General features: G+C 40.9%; 1 long non-coding RNA gene across 1 annotated transcript in view; it reads right to left on the reverse strand.

Annotated features, from left to right (window-relative positions):
• LOC126947661 (uncharacterized) overlaps positions 1 to 6,004 on the reverse strand; it is a 54,505-nt gene extending 48,501 nt beyond the window's left edge. The window contains exon 1 of the long non-coding RNA XR_007723160.1: positions 5,821 to 6,004. This is a non-coding gene — a long non-coding RNA (uncharacterized LOC126947661). The remainder of the gene's footprint in view (positions 1 to 5,820) is intronic.
• Positions 6,005 to 8,066: the final 2,062 nt, after the last annotated feature.

Raw genomic sequence — 8,066 nt, forward strand, 5'->3', positions numbered from 1 at the left:
TATTGCCCGTCCATTCAAAATAGTTTTTAATTTCGTTATGCCTTCCCTTTGACTTACAAATTATTTAAAAGTGTGTTGTCTAATTTGCAAATACTTGAGAATTATGCAGATATTATCAATTTATAGTTTAATTCTATTGTGATTAGATAACATATTTTATATTACTTCAATTCTTTACATTTGTTAAGGTTTTATGCCTCAGAAAATCATCTAACTTGGTGAATTTCCCACATACATTTGAAAGGATATGTATTCTGCTGTTGGTGGTGTGTTCTCTAAAACTTAATTGAATCAAATTGGTTGATAGGGCTGTTCAGGTTTTCTATATCCCTACTGATTTTCTGTTTACTAGTTCTATGGATTACTGAAGCAGGAACACCAACATCTCCAACTAAAATTGTTAGTTTTTCTATTTCACCTTTGGTTCTTTCCATTTTTTGTGTTAGGTCCATTAATATCTGTGCTTGTTGTGCATTCTTCATGAATTTCTCCCTTATTCACTATGTAATGTCCTTCTTTTTTCCTAGTAACATTCTTTATTCTAAAGTCTACTTTGTCTAATATAGCCACTTCATCTTTCTTTTGATTAGTGCTTTGCATGGCATATCTGTCTCCGTCCTTTTACTTTTAATATATCTATGTCTTTATATTTGAGGTGGGTTTCTTGCAGATAGCATATAGAGTTAGGTCTTGATTTTTTAACCCAATCTGGCAATTCTTGTCATATTTTTAAAAATAAGTTAAAATTTCCCTCTACCTACTCCACCTTTTAAAAATTCGGATGTCTTTATATATTAGGCAATGCTTCAAGCCACTCGCCACTTCTATGTGCAATGTTTCCCTGTCCTAGAGGTTTCTTATAGATTTGTCATGCAAATTAAACATAATACCCTTATTCAAAAATAACTTAAAAATATACTTGATATTTCTATTCTCCCAATCCTAATGAGACAGAAGAAAGTATTACACACCCAATGATTCCCAAATATCTGTCTGCAACTAAAATCTCCCAAGTCATTGTCAGACCCATTAAGCCAAGTGTACTTAATATCTTTGATGTTTCACAGGTACCTCTTACTCAACATGTCTAAAACTCAATTTTTTATCATCCCCTGTACATTCTTCCTTTCAAATTTGTACCCGTTTTATGTCTCTCCTCTTAGTATAGTAGTACTATCCTGCCAATTGCCAAGTCAGAAATTCAGGAACCACCTTCTCTTCTCCCTCCATCCAACTGATCATTAAACCCCCAGTAATTCTACTCCTATATATTTTTTTGAATATCTTACCTTTTCATTCCCCATCTTATCTGCAATGTTACTAGCCTTTTCCAGCAACCATCATTGCTTACCTGGACTTCTGTAAAAGTCTCTTAATGGTTGCTCCTCCTACTTGTAGTTTTGAAGCTCCTAGCATTCTTGTACCCTACTCCCCAAAACTTCTACTCACAAAGTCCTCTGGCTCCTTCTTATCTATCCTCCTCTCACCACTCCCTCCTTCACTGAAGCCACTGCCCCAACATACACACGTAAATCTATAATAATTAACGCTGTGCTTCCCAAGTCCTGGAACTACAGATGCTGTCTTTTGCATCATGTCTTTTCACTTGCTATTCCTTTATTTAGAACATCCACCTCCTCCTGTGTTCACTTGACTAACTTTTACTTATCCTCCAGGTTTTAGTTAAGGTATCCTTTCTCCTGGGAAGCTTTATATAACACCCTAATCTAGGTCATGTGCTCTTTATCTTTTAGCACTTAACACACTGAAATTATTTTTCTCTCTGTATCTCTATCTAGATTGCAACCTCCATGAGAGCTGGGGCCGCTTTACTTGTTCATTTCATTCATCACTCTGTTTCCACTATTGCTAAATTCAGTAATCCTTATTACTTAGAAATAGGCACAAACCAGAACAAAGCAGTCAATGGCATAGTGTAATTTGGGTGTATTGACTCTCAGTGCACCACACTGACCATGGTCTCAGTAAAAAATATTCATCATCCACCATGTCAAAATTCCTATTATTGTGTAAGGCATTATAGGACTTGGACTCAGACAACCTTGGGCAATTCTTTTCAGCCTCTCTGAAGTTTTTTCTTCATTTCTTAAAGGGATTAAGCAATACCTATACCAAAGTGATATAGGAGAAATAGATTATAGAAGATAAAATGAAAGCATTTTGTAAATCAAACAATGATACTCAACATACACATATATATATCCTTAACTAATCCATGGTGGCCAAAGTATATTGGCTTATTTTTATCCATCAGTGTTTTCCACTACTACTAATTTCCTACATTTTCAAATTTATTTTAATAAAGGACAGGATAAATACAAATTACCTTTCTTTTTCTTAAGTCTAAAACCCTTGTTTTAAAATCCTCATCATCCAATATCAATTTTATTAAAAGATTCTCAAATAGTTGCTGTGCATCAAAATAAAATTATTGATTCCTTTATTAAACAAAAGATCTATTTTAAGTCCACATTAGCATTTTCAGATTTAGTTATTTCACTTGAAACAAACAAAAAACAACAAAAATATTAGAGGAAACAAAAATTTCTCAATGAAATATTATAAATAGCCAGGATGTATACCACAATTAAAAGGCATAACTTTTCAGGAAGATTCTTTTTTCTTAAAAAAAAAAAAAAAAAAAAAAAGGTAAAAACAATGCTATGATTTTCCAGAGGTGGAAGAGCATATAATAAACATTGTTTTATTCCCCATTATCCAAAATAGTACAGTTGGTCTTTGAACGATCTAGGGATTAGGGGTGCTAGCCCACTGTGCAGTCAAAAATCCAAGTTTAACGTTTGACTCTGCCTAAACTTAACTACTAATAGCCTACTGTTGACTGCAAGCTTTACCAATAACATTAACAGGTGATTAACATATAGTTTGTATGTTACATGTATTACACACAGTATTCTTACAATAAAGTATGCGAGAGAAAAAAATGTGATTAAGGAAAATACATTTATCGGTAAATATCAACCCCATAAGTTTACAAGATGAATTGTGTCTGAAATGGCGGGCAGCTGCAGCTGCAGACCTCCATCTATGGCACATATCAAGCAATTCAACTTTTTCTTCTAATGTCATGACTTTTCTCTGCTTCTTGGGAGCACTTCCAGAATTGCATGGGGCCCATGGTGTTATGCAAGGTATTGCACTAAACACAATGAAAAATACATGAGAACCTCAAAGATCACTTTTTACTGTGATACACAATTTTCTGGAGAGACGGACTGCTCCTGCAGAGATGATTAGCATCACATGACATTTTAAGTGGATATGCACAACACTTGAGCTCATGGCAATAGCGGCAGGAGGTGGCTACAAAATTATTACAGTACAGTATGTACTACAGTTAGTTTTATGCAGTTACAATTTAATACTGCATCTTTGTTGTTTATATTTCTATCAACTACAAATGGTGCCAAGAGGTTTATGTTTGTATACATGTTTTAATAAATTTTACATTTTTATAATAGATTTGTGTATATTTTACAGTAGTAAATGATAAAATAGACTAGTATCTACATATATGTTCTGCATTCATGATAGACCTAAGTTTTTCTTAATTTTTTCAGTATTTCTAGGCTACTTGGTTTGTTTTTTCAAATTGTCACAAATGTCCAAAAATTTTTCTAACACATCAAAAAAATTATTTCAATTATTAGAAATTATTTTTTGAATTTTTTTTCAAATTATTGAAAAAAATCCACCTGTAAGTGGACCAACATAGTTCAAATCCATGTTGTTCAAGGGTCAACTGTAAAATAAAATCATGAATATAAATGGTATATTTAAATAGTAAATATAAATGGTACAATCTCAATAAATGTTTATTATGATTGCTGTAGTTATTTATACTGTGTTAAATAATGTATGTTGAGCTGAAATAGTAAGACCAAGGACAACTAACTCGTTTATGCCAATTGCAAAAATCTGGACCATTAGTAGCTAAACTCTGCAACTGTTTAAAATATTAAAATGAAAAACTGGTTAAACGGAAAAGTCAAACCCTGGATTCCCTCATATGTGTATTTTTCCCCCCGTGGATCTCATCTGACTAGACCTCATATGCTTTCAGTAATTTATTTTTAAATTTTCATACATAACATCAATCAAATGGCTGCTTCTCCCAACAAGGAGCTATGTGTGGGCAAATCACTGACTTTAGCAAACATCCGACAGTTAATCAAGGGGGTCAGGATCAATCAGATATTTGTACATATTTTAGATGTATGGCATCGCACACTGCATGCGGTCATGAAAGGCTCACAAAAAGCTAGTCACATCCTGGTGAAACATGTTGTGCGATAAACAGACCATAAACAGAAACCATCACTGGCACTTGGGGCAAACTCCAGCTGGGTTTCTTTATCCCTAATCCCAGTTTCAGCTGCAGGTTTTTCCCAGAAAGAACAGTAGTTTGATTTACTCAACACTGTAGAAGTCAGGGTGTGGTTATCCTCTAAATAATATTACAAATAGATTTTCTCTGAACTCCTGTAGCAACAGGATCTGACAGTGGTTACTGGTAGGAAAAGGTGAAATTAAGATCAAAACAAACGTCTACAAAAAATAACAGCTTTTAAGGACCACCTAGAGACAATGGAGGTAGGGGTATTTTTGAGACCAAAACCCAGAGTGTAACACAGCATAGAACATGCATACTTTTCAAGCTTTCAACACAGTTAACAGTTGAAGAGTATCTGGTTTTGCCAGCTCTCCTATTACTGTTTTATCCCATGTTATTCCAATACACTAATAACCTCCACAAATACAGATCAATCACGTTTCCTTCTTGATCATTAGGAAAGGACTAATTGTAAGCATAAATATAGGGGGAAAAAAATCAATGAAATGCTTCCTTTAGCTTTTCTAAAACAATAAACTAGAAAGATTTGGAAAGTAAGACTGAGCAGCTTTTTCTAAGGCAGGGATCAATGGGAGTGTACTTAATAAATGAATAATTGCATTCCTTCTCCCTGGCCAGCCGACAGAGTGGAACTCGACCTCTGTTCGGCGGGCATGCACAACCGGCTGGCACGATGTCTGCGTTCCCCTCCTATGAAAGGATCAGCTTTAGTTACATGCCTTGTGCGCGGCCTAAAGCCTGTAACTGGGTTTACGAGCCCACTATGTGCCAGGCACTAAAGGTGACAGATTTCACCTCTTTTCATTACCTTTGAAGGAAATTCTGTGCCCCGATAAGGAAACTGGGGCCAAGCTCGCATAGGCAATGCGGCCGAGATTGCCCTGGGGCCCCCAAGCCAGGGTACAAATCCACGGCAGTGCTCCCAGAGCAAAGGCATGACTGGGCATCTAAATACCCACTAGGCAGGTAGTGACTGCGACATTAACTCTTTTCTTCTTCGCCACTCTCAGGCCGCAAGCCCTCAAGAAAAGGGGAAACTGAGACGCAAGCCAAGTGACTTTCCAAAGGTCACAGCTAGTAGCGGGGCGAGGAGGGCCTCGAGGCTTGGTCTTTGCGACCCTCAACGACCATCTGTAATAATGCCCAGAGCCTCCGCCAGGATTCCCCAGCCCTAGGTTCCCGCGGCCTTTGAGGGGAAAGGGCCAAGGCCTAGAAGCTCCCCCTCCCGCGTGGTTTTCCCGTCAGCAGCTTTCGTCTGCAAGGGAAAGCGGCGGCCCCACCCGCAGACAGCTGCGAGGCACCGCGCCAAGCGTATGCTGCCTGTTCCCAGGCACTCCCTCCTCCGCGTTCACCCTTTTGCCACCTCCGCCCTCCACCGGGCGCCTGCGCGCCCCGGCCCGTGGGCCAGCGGGCAGTCTACTCACGTGGGCCTCCGCATGGCCCAGCGCCGCCAAGGGCAAGGCGGGGCCTCGCGATCGCCCCGCCCCCCTCGTGCCCTGCCCCCTGGAGGGAGCAGGGGACCCTCGGCAGGCGCGGGCGCTTACCCGCCCAGCCCGGGTCTCTGGCTTCGCCGCGTGCGCGTGCGCGTGGTGGGGCTTTGGCTGGGGGTGGGATTGCGGTCAAGGCCGCCGAGGCCGCAGGCTCTAGTGGGAAGGCGGCGTGCCGCGGCCGGCTTCGGTGGAGGAGGGGGCGTTTCCCCCGGAAAAGGAAGGAAGTGGGTGTCACGGGCCGCAATACGGCCCCTTTGGCGTCTTGAGTGGGAAATCACAAGATACTGCTCCAGATTTTCCCATTTTATGGTTAAATCCAAATGACTCGGACCCCTGCCCCATCATGTCAGGAACTTCAGCAGTTCCTTCCACCAAAGCTCAACTAGTGCTGCACCCGCTGTGGTAATCATGGGCATCATCTATGAAGCTACTGCTGTGGCCAGGGCCCCAGTCGTCCTGCTGAGTAGCAGGCTTTGAGAGACGGTGTCCAAGGCCACCCTGCTGGTCAGTGACCTGCTCTAGAGGCTAAGCTAAGGAATGCTTAGAACTTTGATATTTAGATTTCTTACATCAACTTAACCCAGTTAACAGGTTTGTGGGGGCATTTTTTTTTTTTTTTTTGAGACCGAGGCTCGCTGTGTCACCCAGGCTGGAGTGCAGTGGCACAACCTCTGCTCACTGCAGCTTCCGCCTCCCGGGTTCAAGCAATTCTCTCACCTTAGCCTCCAGAGTAGCTGGGATTACAGATGTGTGCCACCACACCCAGCTAATTTTTGTATTTTTAGTAGAGACAGGGTTTCACCATGTTGTCCAGGCTGGTCTCGAACTCCTGGCCTCAGGTGATACACCTGCCTCGGCCTCCCAAACTGCTGGGATTACAGGCGTGAGCCACCGCACCCGGCCTTGTGGGTTTTTTTGTTTTTTTGTTTTTAGAGACAAGGTATTGCTCTGCTGCCCAGGCTGGAGTGCAGTGGCATGATCATAGCTCACTGCAGTCTGGGACTCCTGGTCTCAAACGATCCTCCTGAATCAGCCTCCTGAGTAACTGGGACTACAGGCGCGTGCACCATGCCCGGCTCATTTTTAAAAATCTTTTTATAGAGAGGAGGTCTCGTTGCGTTGCCCAGATAGGCCTCAAACTCCTGGCTTCAAGCTGCCCTCCCACCTCGACCTCTCAAAGCACTGGGATTACAGGCTCTGAGAGCCACCGCACCCAGACACTTACTGATATTCTTATGCAGCTTTCTGGTGGGTAGTTTTATTAAGAGAAGTCTATATCCAGACCGTGTCACCATATTCAAAATAAAAAATCCCTGCCTTAGGTGAGTTGTGTGTGTTCGACAAGCATGCACAACCATGGGTTCCTTGAGAACACAAAGTTTTTTGTGATTGTTGTTCTTAACATTACATTACTTTGAAGCTGTCCTGATGGAGTGTGGTAAGATGGGGCATTCCTGGGACAGGACTAAAGTGAACATATGTCCCACATTTATCACATTTGGCGGCATTTAGTTTTGCTTGATTATGAGTTCCTGTGGATTTTTTTAGGTTGATTCCTGGGTGCAAATACCATAAGGAAGTAGCTCCAGATCTGCTGTTCAACCCCCAAATTTCACTTTCTCGTTAATATGGAATTACTGCTACTCCTGTTTTTCCCATCCTCTTATGGTGGGTAGTTTTACTGAAGATTATCATCAGAAGGTAAAGAGAATGGGAGGATTAAGGAACAATGAGAATTGAACAGATAACAAAAACTTTACTGATTGGAGATCTTCAAGTGCTGCTCCCTCCTTGCCGCCCTCTCACCCAAAACTCAGTGACCGTTCACAGATTGACTCAAATCTTTGCTCATAACATCTGAAAGAATATTCTTCCTGTATTCGGATTTGAATTGCCTAAATTGAAATTTTGGCAGAATGGATGCATTGGAAATTGGGGAGGAGGCAGTCTCAAGGTATTAGGGAAAGGAGGGGATGATCTTGGCTAGGAGAGAGAACAAGAGTTTAGAGAAAGAATTTTTTTAAATGAGTGAGTGGTGGATCTAACAATGTTCTATGATTTATTTATTTATTTATTTAGAAGCAGAGTCTCATTCTGTCACCTAGGCTGGAGTGCAGTGGTATGACCTCGGCTCACTGCAACCTCTGCCTCCCAAGCTCAAGCGATTCTCCTACCTCAGC

The sequence above is a fragment of the Macaca thibetana genome, chromosome 2 (genome assembly GCF_024542745.1).
Source record: "Macaca thibetana thibetana isolate TM-01 chromosome 2, ASM2454274v1, whole genome shotgun sequence".
NCBI classification, from domain to species: domain Eukaryota; kingdom Metazoa; phylum Chordata; class Mammalia; order Primates; family Cercopithecidae; genus Macaca; species Macaca thibetana.